This window comes from Cinclus cinclus, chromosome 11 (genome assembly GCF_963662255.1).
Source record: "Cinclus cinclus chromosome 11, bCinCin1.1, whole genome shotgun sequence".
In the NCBI taxonomy this organism is placed as follows: domain Eukaryota; kingdom Metazoa; phylum Chordata; class Aves; order Passeriformes; family Cinclidae; genus Cinclus; species Cinclus cinclus.
The window spans coordinates 11,393,318-11,420,741 of NC_085056.1; positions in this window are offsets into that span (position 1 = coordinate 11,393,318).

Sequence of the window (27,424 nt, forward strand, 5' to 3'; positions counted from 1 at the left end):
TTTTCCATTAAAAGAGAAATTGGAGGGTTTAAAAAGAAAAATATGCTTCTTGGGAAGCAACTCAAGTCTTCAGAAATGTAGATATATATCCTTGCTTTTGCCAAGAGCTGCTTCTGCCCTCATAGAAGTTGGTCAGTCTCTGTCTCAGTTATGCAAATTGGGAATCTGCACATCCCTATTTCCTAGTGGCTTGGTAGAGCATATCAGTGAAAGATGTGAGGCAATGTTTTGGCTAAGGAAGCTGCACTGGCATGTCTTTGATCAATTGCTCATGGTAATTACTGCATCCACCTCAAGAAGGGCTAGGAGTCATTTAGGTGAGGCTCACTGGGCACCACTGGAATGTACCTACTATAGCTTTAGCTAACTTCTTCTAGGCTTTACATATTGTGCTGTTTGTTGCTGTCCAGAGTGGCCACTTAAATTTAAAAACAAACAAACAAAGCCCAAAAAATTGAAAATGCCATCACAAAACCCCACCACTTTTAATGGACAAGTTCACATGGTACCAACTGAGTTGCAATCCAGGTACACAAAAGTTTTGGTTTTTTTTTTTCCTTTCTCACCAGCCTAAAAGACATGAGTAGGAGAGACACCAAATGCATTCCCAGCTGTAAGAAACATGGTCAAGGATTGTTTCCCAACAAAACCATGAACTTTTTCCTCTGAATTTCAAAGTGCAACTCTTCTGTTTCAGCTGAGAAAGGTTCCCCAGAAGTCACTCAGTTTCAGTGGAAAGAGATCCAGTGTGACACGTAGGTTTGCAATGCAAACAGCATGGAAAGCTAAACCTTGTTCTTGGATTTGCCAGGCTTAATAGTGACATTTGTCCAGACTACAGTGTTTGCTCCCTATTGAGCTAAATTACACTTATGACCACTATTACATGCTATGATAACTTTACTTAGATTTAAGAATTTGTAACACTTTTATTTTGTGCAGCTTTACCTTTATCTTTTTTTCCCTGTCAAGAAAGCTTTCCTGTATCTTTTTCTTCTAACAAGGGCAGGGAAGGAAAGCCTGCTCCTGATTGTTTTTTTGTTTTGCCTTCACTCTGTTACTAGTTCATTTCTTGTAAAGAAAGGTAAGGCCTCTTGTCTCTCTTCTGTGCTGTCTCTGGACCTTCTAGAGCACAAGTGAAATATTTCTAAGAAATGAAAAGTGGCCAATGCAGTTGACAGTTCTAAAACTTTCAGCATCTACCTGTCCTGCACGGCTGTTTCTGTAAAGTCTTTCTGGTCTTGGATTTGTGAGATGACATATATTTCACTACAAGCCAGGCTTCTCCTTAGTGGCCCTACGACAAAAAAAATGATAGCTTTTTGGGCCTCTAGCATTAGAAATATGGTCTGGCTGATTTGAGGGAGCATTCTTACAAGATCTGGCAAGAACTATGGCACATAAGTATGTGTCATTCCTTTCTATTAGGATGGTGGGTTTTAAATTAAGCATCTAGGTGTTGCTGCTATCCCATTGGACATGAGATTCTTGCCAGGAGCCTTCTCTGAAAATGTTGTTTGGTGACTTCTGATAAAAGTGTTGTGCACAGTCAATTTTTTATAGTTAAGAGTTATTTGGGTGTTGGATGACTAAATATTTAGACCTGAACAAAAGAAAATGTAGAATTACTTAAATATATAGATCACAATGCCCTTATCAGTTTGGAGTTTTTTAGTTTTATTTTTTCTTTTTGTTTGTTTGTTTGTTTGTTTGTTTGTTTTTGGTTTTTTGGGGGGGAGAGGTTTTTTTCCTCCTCCTCTGTTTGGTTTGCCCTTCCCATGGGAAGTCCTGTATATGTCTTTTAGCTAGTCATCTACCTCATATAGACTTACAGCATATTGAAGATGTGGTTCTGTGGGGTCTGGAGTGTTTCCATGTGGTTTAAATAAGGAATACATTTGAGAAAATACAATCTGCTTGAGGACATGCTGGAAGCAGAGAAAGAGGCTAATTTTGTTTAGTTAATTATTCACTGATAATTATTTACTCAGCTCTACAAATTGATGGAAACTTGTAATCATGTTGCTATGGCATCTGATGTCATTTATAAATGCTGAGTGAAGCAGCTCCATTTAATTGTAAAACTGGACACAGTTCTCGAACAAATGAAATCTGTCAAACTGAATTTTGTGAGGGAAATCTTACCAACAGAGTTTGCAAGTTAAACATCTAGCTGTAAATAAATTTTTCCCCATGAACCTGAAAACACAGCCGCACAGTTTTCTGACTGAAGCCTGCATATTATTATCTTGTTAGAGTAAGCAACATCTGAATAACAAATTCTGTTATCTGAAACTGCTGAAGGCCTTTCTGAACTCTTCCTTTGCTGTGAAACTATAGCTATTTTCTATCACAGTCTTAGTCTTGCAAAACAGCTTTCCAGAGAAGACCACTACACAAGGCTTTGATGCACAGACTTTCTAAATCTAATTTCCCAAGCAGTTTAGAAGGCAGCTGATGATTCTCCAAGCATTAAAATGCAAATATTATCAGTCCTACAACATTTAAATGTTTAGACTGAAAGCTGCAAATAAAACAGCTTTAATTTTCTAAGTGTAAGCGGACCTTCATTATTAATTCACTTGCTATATGTTTAATTGAGATAAATTAATATAAAACTAAATTCAGCTATATATTTTTATAAGAATTCCTTTGCAATCTGGACATGTATAATGCATCGTTATTTTAAATGTCCTACCAGCAAATTATTCTGCATGTACTTATTTTCTAAGTTCTTTAACCTTTTTCTATATAGTGGGATTTCAATTGTTTCTGTTCCTTTCTTGGTAAATAGTTGAGGAGTAAGCACATTTTCAAGAGCTGTAGGGAGGCTAAGATGCCAGTTGCATTTTAACGATATGGTGCTTTATCATTCTTACTGTAGCCAATTCTCTTTTAAATCATTGCAGTTTCTGCTTTAGCCTCCAGCTATAGAATTCTTTTCAAACGACAGCGAACTTGGCAGATCGCCAAGAGAAAAATAAAGGTGTTTTGGTCCACCAAAGTATTTTGAGTGGTTCTTAGTGATACAGTTTTCTTCTCTACATCTGCAAAACATTTTTTTTTTTCTGAAGTGAATTTTCATGTGAAAAGCCTCCTTAATAATCACCAGCATTGTTTGTTTCAATGCAGTTATTTAACTGCACCCCTGGGTGCTTACAAAATAAACAAGAGAGTCTTCTAAAGAGTTTTAAAAGTGGCAGGTGCTTAGTCTATGCCCTATTCACTTAGTTTGCAATGACATTTTTGTGTTAATCTATAGACAAACAAGAGACAGGTGACACACAGCATCAAGTACAATGTGCTAAGTCGACAAACTTTGGTCTAGATAAGATGTTTGTGCTGCATATGCCTACAGTGGCAACATGGATTTATACTGTTTATATTTAAGTCAGGCTCCTCAACACTGGTAATATCACAAACTTAGATGCTTATAAATTGACAGTGAATGAGGGGTTAGAGACTTCAAGGAATATAGCTCCCCCCTTCCCCCCCAAAAAAAAACCAAAACAACCAAACAACAAAAAACAAACCAACCAAAACCACTCTCAAAAAAAAAAAAAAATCTAATTCCTGTAAGCACAGCATAGTTTATGTTTTTAACATTGTTGAAAAATAAAGCAGATTGTTAAATGTTGCTGAAATATTGAAATGGTGTTTTTGAGACTCTGGCTGTGAACACAGTTCATTCATTATAAAATACCATATCCATGGCATTCTCAGGCTAACAGTATTTTACACTCTAAAGGGTATAGATATCACTAAATGTTATATTATAAAGTATGGCTAACAGAGTAATACTAAGTGAATTAAGCAGCAAATGGAATCAGGATATTCATCATCCCTCCCCTGTTCTACAGTCTAATTCATTGAGATACCACATGAACAACAGACTCAAAGCTTTTTAATGATCCTGTTTGTAAGGAGGAGCTCTGTTAAGGTAGGGTGAGATTGGAGGACTGAGGGAAAATGAGACAGGAGAACAGAAGGCTGACCACTTTTTTTACTGAGGTAGTTTTTGGCCAGCCCTCCAAGGGTAGATGGTAAGGAAGAGCAGCAGATGTACATGCAGGGCAGTTTGATGGCTATGTGAGCCATGCTATTTAAAAATTCCACTGATCCAGGCAGATCTCTTACTTTTACTGCGCTCCCTTTAACAGGTAGTTGTAGGACACTGTCTATTCCATATTCTCATTTCTGTTTTCACTTCCATTTGTACACTACTTGTCCCTGCCATCAGAAGACACAGAGCAGCCTATCACATTATCAGTGCCACTGCTTTTGCAAGTGAGGCCACACATGGAATTGCTTTCCCTTGCAGAGTAAAGGGGAGCTGCAGTGTGCACAGAGCTGTGCAGCCTTTGGAGAGCCTTGTGTTCCTCCCTAGCATTCCCAGTGGGCAGTGGAGTTAGTGACAGAAATGAATGGGCAGGGGGCTTGTTGCTGCAATGGAAGAGAATGGCAGAGCTTTTTCCTACTGATTCATCCAAACCCAGCAAACAGGACCAATCTGGGGAACCAAAGGCTGGGTCTCTGTAGAGAGTTGGTGCAACATGGTGCACAGCATGAGCAAAAAGGTATCAACATTTCACTACAGAATATTGTCCTTGGGTCAAGGCCTGTTGTCCTTGGGACATTTATGCATATGGTCCCAACTGTCCTTTGCATGTTTGTCTACTAAAAATCTTTCTATCTCCAAGTGAAATTCAGAGGAAAAGTTAGGGTAATAAAAAAATAAGATTGGAAAAAATAAATTTTATTAATGATTGAATTGGTTGTTGTGGTATGTTTTTTTTTGTTCTGTTTTTGTTTTTTGCTTGTTTTTTTTCTTCTTTCCCAGAATGGATTTGGCTTGGACTTTGAGGAATGAAGAGTCAAATTTTATTATATTTAGCCAAAACCCTAGGCTGTGATACAGGTCTTGATACAATTGTTGATCAGCAGGTAGGTAATTATCACCAATACTTTTCGAAATGTGATGTTTTTCATTATGGAAGAGCATAACTTAAATGTGAAGCCCTGCTTTGCTTAAGAGCATTGATAAAACCACACTGGCTAAATTGAATGAGAGAGGCTGCTCTTGAAGATAAATGATAATCTGGACAATAGAGAGGCAGTAGATCTAATTTTCTGGACTTCAGTAAACCATTTGATAAACTACCCCTTGGGAAGGGGTTAGTTAACCTGGAGAAGATTTGGATTAGTAGAAGAAATAAATGGTGAGCAAGGAAGGGACAACAGCATGGAATTTTTCATGGTAGGGAGTCACTAGTGGAGTATTTGTTAATTTAGCCAAGGTGTTTATTTTGTACATTTGCTAGTGACTTTTTTCTGTGGGGGGGGGGTGGGGTGTGGTAGGGGAAAAGGGCTTGATAATGAGATTTATAGATAAGGCACACCTGAGAAAACATCAGCAGCATCAACTTTCAGGCAGGTGGAATAAGATGATGATGAACTGCAGCAGAAAGATTGAGACCTGAATAGCACAAGTGTCTTTCAAACTGCTGTGTATGAAAGGCTCCTGTTCTGCAGATGACAGCACTGGAGAAAGACCAGGTATGTTACCTGACCCCAAGAGCATTCCAAAATACAGAACTGAGGCAGTGAAATATTGGGCTGGACTGAACAGAAGGATAATATTGTACAAGGCGTTATATTGGCTATTATATTTACATATGGGTCAGTTATTTGAGCAGGAAGGGAGAAATAGCAGTGCAATCAAATCTGTGAATGAAGAATTCCATCATCCCTCCAGAGGCCAGCAGCACTGAATGGTCCGAGACACCCACACTGGCCCTGAACTTATCCACACCAAGTGGGCAATGGCTTCCATGGGCCTGGGACGAGTGTGGAGGTAAGAACATGACTGAGTTCTTAGCTCAGAACCAAGTGGACACGAAGCAGATTAATGGCAGAACCCGTGAGCTAGTCTCTATAAATCTCTTGCAAGCCTAAGTCAGCTGTTTTAGTTCTATTTTTTCCTTCAAGTTATGTGTCATCTTCTGTTTATGATAGTGATGCTTCTGTTGTCACCTATGTGCAAAAAACAATTAAAATATTTTCTGTTGTTCTGACAATTGACATTGGTTCCCACTTGCTCAGTTTTACAAATGAACTGAATTATTATCTATAGCACTGACCATCCTTCAAGTATCCTATCATGTAAATAGTTTGCATAAATAATTAAAAGCTGGGGTTCACAGTGGTGTCTGCAACAATGGGGTTGTTTTTTGCAACTTGATAGGAAAGATTTGATTTACATCTGCTCTGGGTATTTTATTCCCTATCTTATTAAAGCTAACAACTTAGATATACCATAGTTTTTTATGGGGAACCTTGCCAAACATTTTCAGATGAAGAGAAATTTTCTCCAATTAAGAGATAGTATCAGTGGAATAGAGCGTTGTCACAGGATAATGGTCTCCTGCTGCTTTGTTAAATGCCAAGGTAAACCTGAGGCATTTATCAGAAATTAATGTCAAAGCAAAGTCGAGAGGTTTATCTTGAAAGCTGGAAACACTGAGCCTGTGAAAATGTCTGTTAGAAAATAGTTCATGTTTCCTTGTGCATCCTCCCTCCCCCCAGTTACACTTGGAAGGAAGAAAATTTTCGTTCTGGCACCAAATGTTGCCCCCCAAAACAAGATACCAGCTTCTTTTTAGATGCAAAAGAAGTCTGCTGAATCTCTAATTTTAAGCTGAAGATGAGTAGTTTCATCAATTATTTTTGTAAGTATGTTTGAGCATCCCTTAACACTAAGCTGATCTAGGACTTTGTCAGGCTTCTTACAGCCCTGATTCAAAGGATGTTGAAAAGGGGAGCTTGAATGTTACAAACAAAGCAAATACATAAATCTGCTGGGCTTGCTCTCTTACCAGGATAGAGCCTGAAGGAAGGGCTGGGGTGAGGGAAAAGGAGGGACAGAAGATAAAAATCTATTTCAGTCACTTGGAAAGATGCAAGGAAATGTTCTATGGCACAGATTTAGGCTGCAGTGATATGTTCCTGTTTGTTCCTCACAGGCACCAGGCAAAGTTTGTCAACTTGTGAACAGAAGAACCTGTTTATCTGTAGGATCCAAGGCAAATCTTAGAGAAGTAAATCCCTTTAAATATTCTTGCTCTTTAGTTGCAATGCAAGTTCTGCTGGTGTCACAAGGTGTCTGCTGCCTTTTAAACCCTAAATTAATCACGTCAAATCAACTTTAAAAGCAACTTAGTAATATATTTGATTAGTCCAGAAATACGCGTGAATTTGAATATTTTTCTCCAATTTCCCTCTTCAATTAGTTTACTTTGTATTATTTGTAAACCATATATTGCTTTACTGAGAATCTAAAGGTGAAAAACACTGTTCATAGAAATGAAGCTGATTTGATTGCTTCCTATTGTCCTAATTTTGGAGACTGGAAATCTAAGAAGTTAGTTCAGTCCCTATAACAGTACTTTTTGTTTGCCTATCTGATTCAGTGTAAGTATTTTTAATTTGCTGAAGTTCTGTGTCTTTTAAAAAATTAGGATGACCCTGGGCTTCACTCAAAATACCAATTCCCCCAAAACATTAGGAGTGGTCCATGTACTGCAGGTTTGTCCCAACTGAAAACAAAACTAACAAAGAAAAGAAACCCCAAACCAACAACAAAAAAAAGCACACAAAAAAATCCTTTATCTGACTCTTGCCCCCCAAACACACACACACACACACATACAAAGACACATGCACAGCTTTCCAGTCCATACCAGCACCATACTCTACATTTTAGATAATGGTTTGCATCTGGAGGCCCTGGCAATTATTAGTCAAATTTGCTGAGAAGCTGGAAAGAGACAAGTAAGGAGAAACAAGTGTGCTGTCTTTTCCCCCTGCTCTTTCAGAGTGGAAAGATTTGTTTCAGGAGTGTAGATATTGGGTTGTACTGCATCATAGTGTTTCATCAGTCATGCTGCATTATGTCACATCAGGTGTTTCTATGAATTAATTTTCGTTTCTGAGATTTACTGAGGTGTGAGAAAACCATTGCATGAAAGTGCCAGTGGCAGGCAATCCTCTGCCATCAAAGAGGGAGGAGCCTTTTAATTTAAGACTGAGAAGATTTGGGAGGAAATGCAGAGATAAAACAACAAATTAGTGTATCATATTAAAACCTTGTGCTCAGGAAAAATGTCCATGATCCTGCAATGTTCCTGGATGTGGCAGGCTTCTCAGCCCAGCTCCTGGTCTGGTGTGTGTGGTGAGGCAGGGACAGGAGTCATGGTTTGGCTGTTCCATGTGGGGCACACAGAATTCCAGGTGGTTGGAGAACTAAAGGCCATGGAACAGCCTGCAGTGGGAGGTAGAGGGGAGTGTGTACCTACTTTTCTGTCTATAAATAACCAATTTTTGGGCCATTTTCTCAAATGTGATCTGCAGGGCCAGAAAGGCATTAGTAAAACATGCATCAGTATTCACTGAATATTCATTGTGAATATTTTCTGGAGAACAGACAAACCCGTTACCTTGGAGGAACAAGAGAATTGCATTAAAACGGATGTGCTTTTATATCATATGGGATGATTTTTCAGCAGCTTTTGGAACCTTTAGAGAGATGTTCCAAAAGATGTTCAAGGTCCAGTCAAAACAGGCAGAGCAGAACCTTGCTGTAGGATAGCCCTGTTTTGGCTTTAGATCACTGGCAAATCAGCTACAAATCCCAGAGAAATAAGTGAAGAGAATCAGCAGCTTTAAAACCAAATTTTCTATACCTCAATGAAGACTCCAAGATTCAGGGCAGACCTGCATTCCAACAAATCTTTCACTGCTCTGTATTAAGTGTACACTTTATATACAAGGGTTGTTCTAGATACTATGCCCCTGAACCTGTCTGGCTGAAATTGGTGAGAGCTTAGCTATTGATTTCTGCTGGGCTGTGAACTGTGCTTTTGGTTCTGGTTGGTTTGACTTGGAATATGTAATCCAACAGCATTCAAGAAAAGAATATATAAAAATGGATTTTTTTATTCTAAAAAACTGCATAACTTTTTAGATTACTTGTCCAAATGAGAAAAAAATGTGTAACCAGCATCTATGAGCTAAAGCTAGTATGGACGTAATGATGTTAACAGCATGTCATTCATAATCTACTAGAAGTAAGAATAGTATGGCTGTAAAAATTTACTATGAAATACTGACACTGTTAAATCTCCAATTATAAAGACATATAAGAAGAAAGAGAACTGTAATCCATTGCACTAGTGGTGATCCCCAAACGTGATATCACAGTAAGGCTGAATACTGACTAACTACAGTAATTTCTAGTGGCTTCAGTGGTTTGTGGCAAAGAGATGAATATCAGAAGTCCAAATAGACTTTCTTGCCTAGATTTCTCTTTATAATGAAATTCTGTTCAGATTAGTAGGAAACATTGCAGTCAAAGAAGAGAGGGAGTGAAAACTAGACTTGCCACAGGATTTATTTTTGCTGTAACTTGTAGATGATGATTAAAAATGTGTATTGATTTGCAGTTTACCCTGATACTTGAAACTGATAAAAGCATAAACTACTGCTTTGGTTTAACAGCTCTATTAGAGCTGAGGCTGGGCAGAGTTCTGTGGGGTCACTTTTTGCCTGGGGTTGCCTATCAGTTTTCAGTAGAAGAAAAGAATTGGAATGGAGCATTGACAGATCCCATCTGGGCTCCTTGAGACAGCTGGTGTCAATACAGTCTAATGCTAGAATTGTGCCTTCAGTTGCTTTTGTTGGCATGTCACAATAGTTTGGTGTTTTGAGATAACACCTTCAGAATGGACTGAGCCCATAGTGTGTTAGCAGCAACATTCCTCATGAATTACAGAAATATTGGATGTCTGTGTGCTGATTCAGCCACACAGAGTTGGTGTGTGTGTTATATGAAACAGCCGTAAGTTTTAGGAATACACAAATTAAGATGAAACCACGACTAATCTTAAGGTTTCCTTGGGTTCCTTTGTGTCTTTGACTGGCAGTAGGGAGATAATATTTTTTTATTAATTTTAGCATTTCAATATTACATATTGATACTTATTTCACCTTAACTTATAAACATGCTGTGTGGGTCATTAGCTTATTTAAATAGCAGATTCTAAAATCCTTTAGTGTCAAATGGCAGCAGAAACACCTGGACAAAAATACTGGAATCTGGTATGACAATTTTGCTGTAATTACATATCTGCATTTAATTTGGCTTTTGGTCTTGTGTGAAGTGACACGGATGATATCTAATATTCTCATTATTATTTAACTAATTGTTGTTAATTATTAATTATTAAAAAAAAAATCCAAACTTTCCCTGCCTGAAAGGAAGAACAGGGCCTGCTTTATAGAGCAAACCGAATAAAACAGCTTAACCGGCAACAATAAATGCATTGGTGTTAGAGCTCATTTTGGAAGAACTGAAATTGGAGCCTAATGTGGGGAGAAAAATAGCAAAGCAGAATATGGCCATATTCCCTCAAGAAACTTTAAAAATGCTATGAAATTTCTAATGTACATACAAATGCATACATCACTATTGATCCCTGAATCCTGTTCAGCTGAAATCTTACTTTACAAAAAAATTAAGTTGCCTTTTGCAGGAAAAATTTGCTGTTTGTCACTTATTCCAAGAGACTGCCTTGTTTTGTGTGATCACTTCACTACATGTGCAGTGTAGAAACAACATATTTCCATTAATGCAGATGTTCACTTTCATCTCCATAAGACTCCTGAACCACACTACTCTAAATTTAGACATACCTGCTGTTTCCTCCTACCCTCATTTCTTCAATTTCTTTTTTAAATGATGTAGTTATCTTGCTAAGATTGAGTCTATAATCAAACCCAGCCTATAAGATGACACTCATCAGTGAACAGAGAGCTTATCCACCTCCTGTCCTAATATTCAGATGTTCAGCAGAGAACAGGAATTCTTTTGGCCTCTTTGATGTCCCATTTTCTTGGGAAAGGTGGTTATCCGCAATATTACACATGAGATACAAGTTATTCACAGAAAAGTATATGTCTCTTATTGCCTGTTTCTGCTTAAAGTGGAGCTATTTCATCCTGCAAACCACAAATAAAATTACAACTTCTTTTAGGGATCACTAGTGGGAAGCTTTGCAACAAATGCAAGATACTCCACACATTTTTCCCCAAGATATTGCACCATGACAGTAAAATATGTTCAGTTTTTTACTTATCTGGATAATCTGAAGATTTTTTGTTTGTTATTTGTTCCTGATATGCTTATAAACCATGAACTTGCAGCTTGGTTCTTTAATTGCAATGCAGTTTGGGGAAATGGAGATTGAGAGATGGTAATCTATGTATAATGAACACATAGGAATACCAACATGATTTAACAGGGCTTTAGAAGAAATGAGAGAAGTTTAAGGTGAGGACTAAAAGGAAGGGTAAGAACAGGAGAGGTTAGGTTTTTCTTTTTGGAGAGAGGCATCACTGAAGCGTTAACAGAACTTTGATTTGAAGAACTTTGGCAATTTTGCCTTTATGGCTTTTATTTTTTCCCCCAGTATTATTTAAATGGTGTTAAATTGAACTGCTTGAGCTGAAAGTAGGCTAAAAAGGAATGGGGAGATGTCAGATAAAATATGTGCAACATACATTCTTTTACATTTGTGGTATAATGTTTTGTTCTGGGTATTTTATGGTGTGTTCCAGAGCCTGTTGGAGTGGAAAATGATGCCACATGTAACTAACTCCCATGTCTTTGTGTTAAATCACCCTTTCTTTCCCAGGTCTCCAAGCAACAGTATCTTAAAGATGAAATATTCATTTCTGAAACCGAATTTAATTTCAGAGTTGCCTGAGCTGCAGAGCTTATCAGTTCATGGAATCCACAAAATTCGATGAATTAACAACTCTTTTCCATAGATGGAAGGTTGTTTTAATATATATATTTTTTCAGGATTGCATTAAAATGCATCCTCTGATTTTAACCTTGGTTTGGCTGGTTATGATTTACTCATTTTACTCATGATACAGCAGATAAGAAAAAAGACTAAAAGCAATAATCTTCTCATCAATAAATGCAAGGCATTGTAGCTTTATAACAGCTATTAGTTACCCTGAACCGTGTAGAGCTGTAAATAAATGAAGATTAAAAAAATTTTGCATTTCTCAGGTTTGGTTCCAGTTTTGTTTTTAAATATAGTTGGTCCAGAACCTTAAGATTATCTAACAGATCACTAGTGGCTTATTTTAACTAGTTAAGTCAGTAACAAATGAAACGAGACATAAAATATTATGGAAATAATGAAGGAGGTGATGAGTTCAGAAACACTCAGCTTTGTAACTGCTACTATAAATGAGCTAAGGTGAGCTCACCAAGGGCATCTGAGGATGCCTCTTTTATTCCTGTGAGCTTCCAATGACTGGCAGCTGGATGTCTGTGCTTCTGATGTTTACATAATTTTGCAAATTAGATACTTTTGAAAATTCTGATAATTAGTGTGTAGACATTATTGTCTCCTTTTCATTTTATACTAAATAAGCAGTAATGGTTGGATAATGGAATACCTGAATAGATTTTGGAGCTGAAGATAAGATTGATCATTAGAGCATGTGAGTCATAAGCACTGAGCATTTATCCACTTTTGCAGAGGACCATTGTTCATTGTAGCTTGGGTCCCCCTGGACACAGAACAGAGCAGCAGGGCTGGGGTGCAAGGCCAAGCAGCCCCTCCTGCCCCTCTGTCCTTGTCCCCTGTGCCACTTCTAGACTGGCCTCGTGTTCCCTGGGCAGCCAGGTGTGGAGGTGACAGGATGTCTCCTGGAGGATCTGCTCTGGAGTCACTCTGTGTGGAACAGGGACTCCCCTCCTTGCATGTCTTCTGCTGATAGGTCTCATGAAGGAGATCTGGAAGTTTTTCTTGTCCCTCCTGCCCTGTTGTTGTTGGGCAGGGGAAAGTTCCAAGGTTTGTGAACTCTGGCCTTTCAGGCGCTCAGCTTCGTGGTTTCTCACAGAAACCTGTGGTTTCCAGCCGGTGTAAAAAGACTGGGAGAGCAGCTCAGACTTTTTCCACAGGCTTTATTATCATCCCTGCCCCTTCAGGGCAGGCTACAAATCCAAAGATGGGGGATCACACATGTAATTTTATAGGGTTTGGGGGATCACAAATAAACCAGTGGAAAACAGGGTTAACACATTTTGGCCAACTACATTATCTTTCTTTGTTTGGGACAACCAATTATAAAGAATCAAACCTAACCAATATTCTAGAAAGATAAGAAGAGCAGCTTACATTTCTTCTAGTGTGAGTCATTCTAAGCAAGTAGTTTTTCTTATCTCAAAGAAAGTGCCAGGGGGCCCTCACAGGAGTATCTGCAGAGGGATTCATCTCCTCTACAGAGATCCAGTAAAATGTTAGTGGTAATCTCCAGGAGAAAAGCTGAAAAATCTAGCGGTGGGCTTGAAATGAGTAGTTATTCTGTTTCTCTGCTCTACAGTATGGCTTTGAGGTTATTTGGATTTACAGTAACCATATGGCTGGTGTTTACTCCAAGGAAGGAATACTCTGGAGAGTTGCACTATTGCATCTTAGGTGTGTAAAGGAGCAGGTGTATACAGACAGGACTTGTGCATCACCAGGTCCAGCTCAAACACAAATAACATCTGCTGCTGCATGTGGTATGGAAAAGATCACAATTAATGAATAAAGCCTCAATCTTCTACCTGACAAAAGAGATTTATTTAGCTGTAATTGAGCAGTCTCACATTCCAAGAAACTCACGTGGTTACATAATAATTTATATCCTTCTGTACAAAGCAAAGTATGTGTGTTGTTTGTTTGTTTGCTTTGTTTTTTTGTTTGTTTTATCAGTTGCTCTGTGGGCTTGTCTAAGCAGGAATAAAAATGTTGCCAAGGTGAGAATCTGTAGATATTTAAAAACATTTTCACAGGAAGGTATGAGGAGTTCTCATAATTAATTTACATTTCAGGGAAAATTGTCAGTGTTTACTATGGTTCATAAATGTCAATGAGACAACCATGTTTTTCAGGAGGAGAAATTACAAGCCTTAATTCAAGCATGTCTCATCACTTACTAGCTATGCTGGTTTTGCAGACAACTAGGTAGAACAAACTAGTGTGTTCAATGAGAAGAAAGAAGTCAGCAGAAAATGCTGTAAAAATAGATATTTTCTGCAAGGTTTATATAAAACTCCTATGGTGACTACATTTTTTCTTTTTATAATATAAAGATGCTTTGTCTAATTACTCATTTTGTTAAAATATCAGCAAATGAATACATTTTCCAAGACTGTGGTGATTTACAACTACATAGAAATCATAGAGCAAAATAATGACAACCCATTTTTGCAAGCTAAACTATTCTTCTTGGCTCATGCGCTGGAGAAAAGACAGACAAAATAGATGAGTGTTGCAATGCTTTGTGAAGGGTAGTAATCAGGGCTGCTGCTGGGAAAAATTGAGAGCTTTGACACCCTTAGCAAGGCAAGACCAAATACCACCTCTTTGGTTTTTTGTTTTTTTTTTTTTTTTAATTATATTTAGTTCTAATATTCCTTGACATTACTTGTGCTAGGATTTTACAAGGTTGTAGCCTTAGAAGTTTAAGGTCAAACAGCTCTAAAAAAGTACAATTAAAATGTAATAACCTATCTGGAATTAAATGTAGGACAACCCCTAGAGAGGTCTACTCTATAACAGAACAAACCTGTGAGTAGTTATGATTCTGAAAGAAAAGGTTACTTCTGGAGGGCATGATCAGTTTTGGATTATTTTGGATACTGTTGAGGGGGAAGGCAAAGCATTACGATGCTTCTCAGCCTCTTGGCTAAGGTCAATTGTACTGTGTGTCTCAAATAAGTGTGATTTTGTGTTTAAGTCTCATGGTGGGGAGACAAAAGACTGCCGGAGTTAAGGCAAACTTCAGTCCAGAGATCAACGGTGAACCTCTTGTGGAGAGACATAGTTGCCCCTGTTTGGGGAAGGATAAAATTGATCTTGGTCTCACTGGTGATCAGCACATAATGCCCAAGACAGACCTGAAGAGGAGAAAATGAAACATAGTAAAATTAACCAAATTAAGTCCCTGAAGAGACACAAACAGAGAAATAATGGAATATTTTTTTTTTGTGCATACATCATATATGTGCATACATAATTCCAGTGTGATGCAGTGTCCTCTAATGCACTGCAAAAGAGACCTCTGGATTACAAAAACACTTAGCTGTTAAGTGATCCACATTTTTGAAAACAGATTGGCCAGTGGGAGTTCACCCTTCCTTTAAGTGTTATTATTGGTGTGAGAAAATGGTTTGAAGCAACTTCTTCTATTGGGATGCTCTCAATTTTTAGAGGTGTGTGCAAGTTCCGTGCAGAAAGTATAATTCCAGATTTCTCCTTCCTGCTTCAGGCATGTCTCATACTGAGCAGGACAGTCTAGATCCTGATAATGGGCAGTAAAACTGTGACAAAGCTTAGGTGATGCACATTGTGATTTTTTGGAAAAAATACACAGCACAGAAAAAAGTATATGCCCTGCAGAATAAATTTTTTGCTGGTATGTAGGATATGGAAACAGGAATCTAAGAGGAAATCATAGAGAAAGCAAAAGTAATTAGTGCTATGGCCGCTTGCCTTCTTACTGGCTCACCTTCAACTTATCAAGGTGTTTGCTGATCATATGTAAACAGTAAATCATATGCAAACTGTTGCTAAGAAGGAGAAATATTTGGGAACATATTTTCATTCACATTAATAATGAAAAGTAACATTTGATTCCCTGGGCACTTTTCAGCTCAGGCTCTGAAACTGAACCTAATTACCACTGTTGCATTAGAAAGTGGAACCTTTTCTGCTCAGGGATCAGGATAGACATTAATGAGAGCTTCTATTTACTTATCTTTAAAAAAGATTTTCTGCACGTTAATTTTAGTTTATTTAACATGCCACTCCTTGTCTTAAAGTAGTCAACCAAAAAACACTGACCTCTACACCCTGTCCTTGCCTTTTAGTTTATATGCTTGATTTGCTTTATTTTCAGAGAGAAAATAAAACATTTTAATTTTACTTTACTGTCATATGGTTAGTTACCAACCTGAGATTTCAGTGAAATGCCCTTTGTTGAAGATTTAGAAAAACAATCAGTGTGCAGCAAATATTGATATGAGTCTTAATGGCAATTTAGCTGATTAATATCCTTTCATGCTGCAAAGCAGCGTGAAACACAGCGTTTTAATGAACGCCAACAACAAAGAGTGCACCAGGTGTGTTACTAAGAAACAATCTCTAGTGTGATTTAATTAATCAAAGCATTGCATGGAACAATTATGAGCAACCTTATGTAAGTGGCAGCAGTACAAGATCCTTGATTTAAAATTGGTTTTAAAGAAAGACATCATGGCTTAATAACTATGCTCTACTAGTCATAGAACAAACATTCTCCTAATCTGGCTTTCACTTTTTGGTGGTTTTTCTCTGGCTTTGGGGTTTTATTTTTTGTTTTTTTTTTTTTTTTTTGGTTGTTTTTCAGTTGGTTGGTTGTTTTTTTTTAATGTGGATGAAGAAAGACAACAGTAATTATTTTGAGTGTTGGTTAACTGGATTGATGAAAAGTCACTGATCCATTGAATATATCATGGAATCATGTTCTTTCAGTGCTTTTCACCATGCACTTTGCCCAAATCTGCTGAACTGATTTTTAAAATAACTCTGAGTGGCTGAAGCTGTCCTGCTGAGGAGGGAACATTCCCGACCAGCTTCAGGTGACAGCCAGACATGTGTATGGGATACTGAAGCCAAATGGCCTGAGCTGTGCTCTGCCAGGTTAGTGGTGCTGCTTTGTGGGAGATTGAGGTGGAGAGAAAGAGGGTTCCACTTGCAGTCACAAGATGCAGAAGGAACTAAATAATTCCCAAATGAGCATCTGCCTGTTTCATTCAAAACCAGCTGAAAATCACCATAGTCCACAGTGCTTAACTGGAAACCCGAGGCTTTTTTGTTAACCAGATGACTGGAATGTAAAACTGTTTGGAGAATTAGGAGTTTCCCCTCTGTTCATTGGGGGAAAAAATTATTGTGACTGAATTACCTTCCCAATGAAAATAGGCAAGTTTTATCTCCTGCCCTCTGGCTCTCTTAGTGAGTTTACAGTTGAAATATGTTACCATAGTGTAGCTAATTCCTCTGCTATAAATAGTTATCTTTAAACATCAAAGTACTAAAGAACTGTGTTTTTTTGAATCCCAGCATAAACTATTATGTGTGGACTTTACCCTGTCCGAATTCCATTCTCCAAGAGAAACTTGCTGTATACACTTAGGCTGCTGATGTAAAGGTCCTTCACGGAATTGAATAACTGAATATTGTGTGATGCAGCTCAGACTCTCTCCTTCTTGCAGAAACTGTGGGACAAAAGCATGGGCACGAGCTGTTACACAAATGAAAAATTATTTCCCTCCTAAAATTCTCTGTTGGACACTTTTAGATGAATTTCAATCCTTCTATGAGCTGGAGAGAAAGGAAGTCAAACCAAACTTCAAACATTAGCCCTGCAACATTAGCATGTGCAAGAAACACAGAGAATGAAAACCAGTAGCTGGACTAAACACTAACAGATGAAAAAAATATTATGTAAGATGAGAAATTCTGCTACTATTCAGCATTTAGGTTTCTGTTCAGGGAACTTTTCAAAGCTTGTTAGATCTGTGTCATTGTGCTTTAAGATTTTACAGTGGAAAACACAAAAGTGAATATGCAAACTGCAGCACCATTTCCACTAATTTTATAGTGGAGAAATAGAGAAAGACCTAAAAGTTTCATTCTTAAATATCTGCAGAAACATGCTGTGCAAAGGCAATGGTACATGAAGACCTTTCACTTCCTATCCAGGCCACGTCTCAGGGCTTCTGTGGTACACTCTGAAACCGTGTGTATGCACAGAAAAAATACACATGCATTTTTGTACACTGTCTAAACACAACCTTAATTTCTCTTTAAATGAAGATCCTCCTGGGCTGAAGCTCTTACCTGAACTGCTTAATGTTGTTTCTGAAAGAAATGTACTAAGGATATGCAGAAAATTCCTTTAAAAATTGCTCTTGATGCTTATTCAGCTTCCTTCTAAATTGTATGGAAAGCTTTGTGCAGTCAAATTCGATAGTTTTTTATGGAATAAAAAGGAGGGTTTTCGGTTTCCTCTTAAAGCCTGGAAAGAGAAGTTGAGCTCAAGATGAGGATGGTCTGGAGGACCTCAAGTGGTCCCTTCTTACCCTGTCCATTCTGTGACCCTGTGACTTAGCTCTTGTACAGAATCAGAGAGACCAGGGTTGGAAGGAACTGTTGGCTGATAGTCATTATTTTAGGATTGTTTTTTTTTTGTCTGTAGAGTTTCTTTAGGTTTAAAGTCTGCACTTACCACTAACATTATTTATTTCTTTTCATCGTATGTTCCTGCCTGAATTTTGCTGTAAAGAACCTTGGTATTTAAAGGATATGCATAACAGAGTTAAGATGTCCAGGGCATAAAGTCAAACTTTGGTTTAGGTACTGCCTTTGAGCATCAAATTTTTTATATACGACATGCGCTGAGAAAAAATAACACTGGAGAATGTCCCAGGTTACATTTATGTGGGTCTGTCTCCAGTTCCTCTAAAAGAAACAGAGCTTGAAGTTTAGCCTGAAAGTCAACCTATTCTTTTTTATTTTAACACATTAAACTTGCAGGTTTTAAGATCAATCATGCAGAGGCCCAGAGGAATATCACAGCAATAAAATATCTCCCTTGGCTGTTAATTTTCTTGTTAAGGCAGGCCTTTAACTATGTACATTGCAAATCAGACCACTGTAATATCTCTAAAGTGGAACTTCATCACATGTTGAAATTTAATGTTAAACACAAGATTAAATCCTTCATTTTCTAGGAGTCTCCTTAAAGAATGATGGATGAGGTTCACTTGACTCCAAGAACTGGAATTTTAAAGCAAACAGTTTGAGTATCTTGTCAATGTGATAAAAATCCTTAGAGATTCTTACTGAGGAGAAAGAGCTCAAAGATTTCTTCATTTGCCCTCCCACACACACAGTTCACAGCCATTGGAGAGGAGAGTTTGTACTTCCTACAGGTGTTCTTTAAACCTGCTGCTGCCAGAGGCAGAAGTTACTGCTTCTGACTTTGGTAACTGCTTTGGATTCCTCTTTACCCTCTTTCATTTTGCTGAGCTGGAAGCCCATGTGGACTTAAACCAGCACTGTCAGCAAAATTTGTCAGCCTAAAGTCTCCTGATTTCACACCCTAAGGAAAAAGAAGGTAAGTTCGCAGAGCAGGGAAGTTTTTAGAGAACATTTCCTTCTAGCAGACAAGTGTAGAATTCCATATGCAAGGGTTTTTCCCCTTAGATTCTGTGACAGAAGGACTAGATATGCTTGGAATAAAGGTACATCTGATAGATGGACATAAATCATGCTGTGCCTCACAGAGGAAGAAACAGTTCTTCATTTTTATCATTGTTTTATGGTGTGGATGGTATTTAGACTATATCTGAATGTGGTGAAACATGAAGTAGGTGTTTTAGAACCTTGTTTCTTCCCATTTCAAAGCTGTCTGCTCAGAGCTTTGAGCTGTCTGATAAACTGGCTTGAAAAGAAAAATAAATACAACCTCAACAACAACAAAAAGACATCAACCCCCTCCACCTTAATATTAAAATCCTCAGTAAATTCTTTGCTTTGGTGTTTTTGAACTATGGCTTGCCTACAGACTTGATGATTATAGGCAACACATAGTGCAACTTCTCCATTATCACTCCCCTGCCAAATGTGACTCATTCCCCAGTCCCACAGTCCTGTGGGGAGCTAAACTGTGCCAGACCTTTGCACAGCTTATCTCTGTCTCTGTGCTGGATCAGCTGTGCTGGCTGACAAGTTCTATCATTGTCAAATTGAAGAGTTCATGAGTCATGATGCAAGAGCTGGGAAATTAACTTTCCAATCAAGGAGCTTATATTCACATGGATATGCACATGCATCCATACCCTCACATGGACCCAAATGATACAATACATAATACCATATATAAGGTTATTGTATTTTTTGAGCTCTTATTTCAGCCTTTAAGCCTTACATTTTACAGTGTTTTCTTTATATGCTTGAAAGATAGAAGCAGTTGTTTTGTCTTAAACAGAAAAAAAAAAAATTCCACTAATTTTCTTATTTCACTGAAGAGCTCTGGAAACTCGCTTTTCAAAGAAGAAAAGAGTAAAAGAAGTCAACAGCTGAGCAATGTTGTTTTGGTGGATCAGAGTCAAGGTTGAAATACAAACACATTTTCTGTCTGTCAGAAGCAGTTTTTTTCAGTCTCTGGTATGACCAACCTACTTGAAGGAGTAGACCCTGCCAAAGCAGGTATGGCAGGGTATTTAAGGCTATACCTTTACATACGTAAGATCCTACCTCTCCATGCTGCACTTGGAAGGTAGGAACATAGACAGGTGTACAGCTTGTGATTGGAACGGGCTAAAATGTGGCTATATGACAGATGGGCTTCTGCAGTGTATAAAGGTATACTCTGATTTAGATTGCAGGAGCATAGATTATATATTATGGTTTCCAAATTGTCAGTGCTTTCTGAATTTCTACGTGGAAGTAGTCCATACATAAAATATGACTTGCACACATTATGTTGCATTTATCCGGTTTTTGTCCCATTCCTCTGTTTTTTGCTTTAACACCATGTAGATATATAGATACTGCTGCGCTCTGTAAAACTTGCAGATGTCTCCTATTGCTCTTCAAGGATAGCAAAGGAGCTCTGTTACCATCTTCTTTCCTTTTATCTATGGGCCCTGATTTAGTTGTAAGAGAAATAAAAAAAGGGGAAAAGTCAGAAATGTTAAGCAGAGTGAGTGAAAATGGTTTTTGTTTTATTTGTTGATTCAGATAGCTAAATTTTCTGGAATAGATCTTGTATCTGAGAATGGCAGATTAATCTATATAGAGTTGTGAAAGAATTTGCCCAGTGAAGGGAGGTTTCCTAATGGCAACCATAGCTTGGGTAAAAAGCTATGGATCTATTCATGGTGATCTTCATTTTCACTGCGAGAAATATTAATGAGTTTAAACTGGCATCTTGGAAGATTTTGGTTAGATGTTAGGAAAATTTTTCTAATAGCAGAAATTGGCATGGATCAGGGTATTAGGCCTTTTCATTGCATTAATTTGGTTCCTTCTGACCTGAATTCATTGTGAAAACCAGAGCCTACTTTCTTACATAATTAATGCAATGGCCCCTAAGTTTTAAAGGCAAACATGTGAATAAAATCCATCTGTGCTGGCCCTCTATGCAAGTGCTTGCAGCATCTGAGTGGTTCTACACTGCCTGTGCTCAAGTTCTGTACGTAGAACTTGTGTACTGTGTAGAAAAGCTAAAGTATTGCAGATACTTAAGATACAGCTGTGTGTATTGCAGCATGTTTCTCTGGGCTTTGTAGTCTTATGTTTGATAATTTGATAAGCACATGAAATTTAATAAAGACTAATTGACGTTGTGTAGTACAGTGTACAAATGCTGTTTATATATAACAGCACTGATAAACAGGGCATTTCATGTCATAATATCTGAACAGTTAGCTGCATGAGTGCTAAATGCTGCTTTTAATTAAACAATAAAGAATGTAACAACCTTTATTGTATTGTTGTAAATTTTGATGTGGTACAACAATTTGATTCCTTAAAAATTAATTGCCTAGGAGTGTGTTTAAGTAATATTGATTATGCTGGTGCTTTGTGTTGATCTGTAATACTTAACCCAGCATTTAAAATATCTTTTTTCCATTTTACATTTGTGATGCAAGAATAAAAGCAAAGTACAAAACAAATAGGCACTTGAATTCTAATAGCAATAAGCAATAAATGTCAGGCATCTGGAAATTATGGTTGCAATTTCATCAGAGTACACTTTGTTCTATTATGCCTGCATGAATTTTGCTACAGGCAAAATCTATTACAGATAACAGTTAAGAACCTTTCTAATCTACACAGATAGTCATGAAAAAATGCTAGAAAACGAAATGTTGAAAAATGTGATATTGCCCAGTAAAACTGACACTCCGAAAATAATGTAATCAAATTTAGAACTGCAGAAATAATTTCTGTAAGATTGTGTTGAAACAGAAATTTCTGGACTGTTTGGTCCAGCTGAAGGGCATATAACTAATAACATGCAGTGTATCATTAAATGTGTTTGTGTACTCTAGACAGATAGATGTTTATCTCCATACTGCAGGCTAGTTAATTTGCTTGTTTAATGATTGTTACCTGAAATAGCAGTTACCAAGTTGGAACTATACATTAGAAGCCAGTACTTTTCCATTGCTAATGATTGTATTTGAATAGCAGCAATTTCTGCTCCAGGTCATCTCTATTTCCTGCAAAGGTATTCATGTCATATGTTTTGTCCTGCATTATGATGCTTTACAACTCTTTAATTGACTGTGTAAAGATTTACAGCCTGTTGATCAATTAGCATTCTGTCAAGTTCCAAAGTAGATTGTTCATTTCACATAACATCTTGGTGCCAAAGTGCCATGTTCCAGACAGCTTAAATTTATCCTGAGTTACACTGGAGTAACATAAAGCTTAGACACAAGTAAGAATGACATTCACGCTGCAGAGACTTAATATTTTGTATTTATATTTTGCTCTGGGATATAATATAGGATTGAAAAGATAACTTGATTTGTGCTCCTTAGACATACTCTTTACCAAATTGAAAGTGGATATATTGGATTACATCCATTCCTACCTTTTTAATAAGAAAGTTTAATTTTTTTTTCAGTGTAAACATCAGTCCTACACTTTTTTTTTTTGTAGAACGAAGTTCTTTTATGCAACAATAAAATGTGCAAATATATGATTTCCATTGGCTGTTCACTTTCTTCACTAATAAGTCATTCTTTTCAATAACCACTAAAAGGAAGATATGCACAAAATTGGGTTCATGCAGTAAGCAGCACAAAAATGGAAGTGTTAAAACTTGTAATTGTACAGTGGTTTAGTTGGTTGTTTTTTTCTTTTTTACTAATAAGTGTCTTGGTGAAGCATCATGAAATATTATTATAATAAGCTTGGTGAATGAATCATATCCTGCTTTGAAGATGTAGCTTCTGTCCTGATGAGTCAAACAGTCATAAGGGAAAGTCTTTGTTCACAAAGTGTTTAGGGGATGTACGGGTGGAAGAGTTTTAAGGTATGAGAATTGTTTTTTACCTTTTGATGTGTGACTGAACATCAATGAAACTGGAGAACTGTGAATCTCTAGAATTCTTTTTCTACTTTTATTTAGAATAAAAAAGGGTTTTTTAAAAAATAGAAGCAAGATTGCCTCTTTACTTGTAGACTAAAAAAGTTAATTTCATTTTATTTCATATTTCAGTCTTCACAATGAAAATTAAAATGGGTCATTTACTTAGTGGTCTGGTATTTGGACATCCTTTAGGGGTTGTTTTTGTCAAATGTAGAAAGCAATCTTTGATCAATGTGAAATAGTTCATGACTTGAAACAGAATCTGTTTCCAGTTTTGATTATTCTGGAGATCAGAAAATATAATACCTTCTGTATATAATGTTTTCATCTTTTGAAAAAAAAATATCTTTGGCCATGAAAATGTTTCCTAGTGCTCTTTAAAAATAAGTAAAAAGATCTTTTATAATTATATTTTAAATTTCTTTATGTTTAACTGATAGGTTTGCAATCACATAAGTGCTTGGGGAACAAATGCTAGCTTGCACTATTTGTATTTGGAAATGTTTTTGTTGAACAGAGAGATAGAATTTGGCTTCAGAGAGGCAAAACAAATCAGTCAAAAATGCTTTGAGTGACACGGTTGATTGGTTTGGGAGAAATGTAAGCACTTGTGTTGATTCCAACAAAGCTACGTAGATTTTCTGGGCCATGATGAAGAGCCTATGCCAATTGCCCGTGTAACTTGGCTGAAGAGGAGGCTGTCTTCCCTCTCAAGCAGATGGATTATGTTCAGAAGTTGATGACTGTCTGTAAAATTCAGAAATTAAACTGGCCATGGCAATCTAAGAATCTTTTCTGTTTCTTTCCTACTCCCTTGCCCCATTTCTGGTGATGAACACTTTGTTACCATGATCACCCGATAATGTTGCCAGCTGCACTTACAAAGGTTTTAACAGCCCATATCTATCCTCCCCAATTATATGAGCTAAACAATCCTGAAGGTGAAATGAATCTTTATATTAATTGTAATCTCTTACAGTACTTGTGATGTCTTCTCAGGGGTGTTCTTGTTCTGAAATGTATAATCAATCCAAGAAGAAGAAATATAAAACCACTTTCATATTTAATATCGGAATGAAGAAAGCATATTAATGCCTTTGATGCCACTAGGGTTGCAAACCCTAGGGCTAGAATTTGTCTTGATTGTGCATATCTATGAATTTTTAAAGAAAATAAGGCAGATTCTGACTTAAATGAGACTACATGTGTGAGGAGGGTTCATATTTCAGTAGTTATAAGATCACAATCAGACTCTAGTCTTTGGCAATATTTTTATAAGGTGGTGGAACATGCAACCATAGGAAAAAATGGAACCCTTTCTAAAGATGTGTGCTGTATTAGGCACTAAGTTAATATTCAGTTTGCAGCTGGTTATACAGTAACTTTTATATTCAGCTCAAATACTTATTTGAATATAATTTATTCCAAATGCTGCTCAAAGATTGTCTCCCTGTATACTTAGTGGAATGTCCTTTTGAATGAAAATGGTTTATCTGAATAAATTTGTTCATAATTTTGCTGATTATGGGAAGAAGTCGTGTATTTTCATGTAAATTTTTGTAAGCCTTCCATCTCTGTTTGTTGAAGTTTTATATTTGCGGAATTTAAAAATTCTTGCTAATATACTAAAATGTACAAAGCACCTAGAAATCTATTCTTTCATTAACCTGAGAGTTTTAAATCAATTACCTGATATATGTTGAGTACTAGAAATTACAGTAGTTTATTCATTTTGAAGCCCTTTAATTCCAATAATCACAGAACCACAGAATACGCTGAGCTGGAAGGGACCCCCAAGGATCATCGGGTCCAGCTCCAGCCCTACACAGGACCATCCCCAGGAGACACACTCTGTGCCTGACAGCATTCCCAACATTTCCTGAGCTCTGCCAGGCTGGTGCTGTGCCCAGTGTCCTGGGGAGCCTGCTCCCTGCCCAGCCACCATCTATGGGAGGAACCCTTCCCTGAGACCCAGCCTAAACCTCCCCAGGACAGCTCCACGCCCTTCGCTCCGGCCCCGTGCCCGTCCCCACAGAGCAGAGATCAGTGCCTGCCCCCCTTCCCCTCACAGGGAACTTGTGGCTGCACTGAGGTGTCCCCTCAGTCTCCTCTGCTCCAGGCTGAACAGACCAAGCGCCCTCGGCTGTTCCTCACACAGCTTCTCCTCCAGGCCCTTCAGCATCTCATGGCCCTCCTTTGGACATTCTTTCACAGCCTAAGATCCTTCTATACTGCGGTGCCACGAACTGCACTCGAGGTGAGGCTGCCCCGGCCCGGAGCAGAGCGGGTCCATCCCCTCCCGTGCCCAGATGGCGATGCTGTGCTTGCTGCCCACAGGACAGGGCTATCCCTCCTGGCTGCCAGGGCACTGCTGACTCATATTCTCCTGGCCATCAGCCCCCAGGTCCCTTTCCATGGCACTGCTTTCCAGCATCTCCTTTCCCAGTCCAGGTTTGCCTCATCCAAGCTGCAGAATCTGGCACTTCCCCTTGTTGGATTTCATACAGTTGGTGATTTCTCAGTCCTCTGATCTGTCAAGGTCCCTCTGTAGGGCCTCCATGCGTTGGAGAGAATCAACAGCAGAGCCCCAGTAGTGACAGGTTGGCAGTCTGATGTCCCCCCGTTCATTTGTAACCCTTTGTCCCTGAACCAGTTGTGCGCCCGTGCCATGATGTGTTTGTCCAGCCTTGTGGTGTGCATTCACCATGCTTCTAAAAGATGGATCAAGTCTAAGTCCCATTTGAATTACCTTCACCTTGCCTTTCTACCCTTCACATACGGGTTCTTTCTTGTGATCCCAGAGAAAACAGGTACAAGCTGTGCTTGGCACCAGGGTCAGTTTGCCAAAGATTCTCACTGAAACTGTCTGAAAAGGAGAAATTAATTGTAACAAAATTTCATCATTTCTTATTGCTAACATAAGTTTCACACACCTTATTATGAAAATCATGGCATGTCCGTGTCCTAATTTGAGTCAGGACAGTAACAATTTTGGGCACTTTTGGCTCTCAGATAAATTGTTTTTGCTTCCCTTCTCCTGCGTCCTTCCCCCAAAGTGCTTCTTAAACATTTAACTTCTTTATTTAGTCCAAGCTTTGTGACTAGAGACTTAAATATGTAGCTATCCTATCCTGTAGTTACATCTGCCTAACTTGCAAATTGTGTCCTTCATTTTATGAAAGCTGAAACTATAACATGAGCTGCAGATATTTATTATTGCCATCAATCCTTGATTTGAGCGTGAACGTTTTTGCCTTTATAGAACACAGAGATGCTGGGACAGATGCTTTCTGGTAGGTTACCTGTGCTTTATGTTGACTGCACCATTAGAAAATGCTGCTCAGTTCTGTAATCTGATGTGCTCTTTATCAGTTGCAAATCTCACAGTCTGTGTGATAAAGCCAGAGAGACATGGTGCATGAAAAGCACGGTGTGGAGCAGGAATTTGATGAGTGCAGAGATAGCATGGGGCAACATCGACCACAGTCAATTTGGAAACTCACACAATTGAGTTCTAGGCTTTCTATAGATCTTTAAAGAAATGTATCCTGTCTGTACCTCTCTGTAAAGTGAGAATGGTGATTCCTTTGTGAAGCTCTATGTAAGGCCAAGGAAATTTTCCAAACTGTTATCTAAGTAAGCTCTGCTACTTCCACAGCACTGATGTCAAGTAAGACTAGGAGACCAGATTTTTTTCCATTACAAGTACAATATTAATACAACCATATGAAATAAGTTATTCTGGATAATTTTTTTCTGTATCCTTCCTGATCAGTCTATTTCTCTTTTCCATTTTCCTCCACTGTGTCACCCCTCCCCCTCATTTCTTAGAAGAAAAAAAAAATTAAAGTCATGTATTAATTTGTGGAGTGTTGCCACCTGATTTTAATTTCCAGCCATGAAAAAAGGGGGCTAACATTTAATATTCATTTACTAGCTGTTTAATTCCATTTGTTTCTTAGGTTGTTCTTGTGGAGTGACAGAGACTTGGTGTGTTTAGAAAACTTTGCAGGCAGTGCACCACAGGTAGGAGAACAGAGTTTTAGTTGGGGAACTTGCTCAGCGATGTATTTTTCTCTTGTGTTGAATGGATTGAAGATTATCTGCAGTGGAAGCTGTGACCTACTTTACACAAATGAGATTG